Raw genomic sequence first — 496 nt, forward strand, 5'->3', positions numbered from 1 at the left:
ATATACTGTATATCAGATACAATATGCTACATGCAAAATTTTCTCAAGGAAAAAAAATCTCTCAACTAAAATATACATCAGTTGGTACTACATCACTATAATAATGTAGGTTAAAATTAGCTGATTTGTATACAAGCGCTTAAATTACACTCAATTAGTTTTTATAATAATAAAGATACAATTACAATTATATTTCTACTCCAATTCACTTTTTGAAATATAAACATTTACATGGTGGCTGTGATAAAAAACTAGATGAATATATTCAAACAAATGAAACCCTGAAGAACAGTAAAAATTCGAATCAATGTTATGTGGTGCATATATTTAGCAAAACGCTCCTCTCTAGAGTTAATTTTTCTAGCTGACTAACGAGTTTACGGTCACCGAGTATGTTTTTTCTGAGGTAAATATGACGTTACGTGAATTTGTTTACAAGCTGTTATACTGACATCTTTCCGCAGTTGAAACACTGATTGAGCGATTACATGAGACA

Source organism: Sinocyclocheilus grahami, unplaced genomic scaffold (assembly GCF_001515645.1).
Source record: "Sinocyclocheilus grahami isolate Dianchi unplaced genomic scaffold, SAMN03320097.WGS_v1.1 scaffold17074.1, whole genome shotgun sequence".
Taxonomy (NCBI): domain Eukaryota; kingdom Metazoa; phylum Chordata; class Actinopteri; order Cypriniformes; family Cyprinidae; genus Sinocyclocheilus; species Sinocyclocheilus grahami.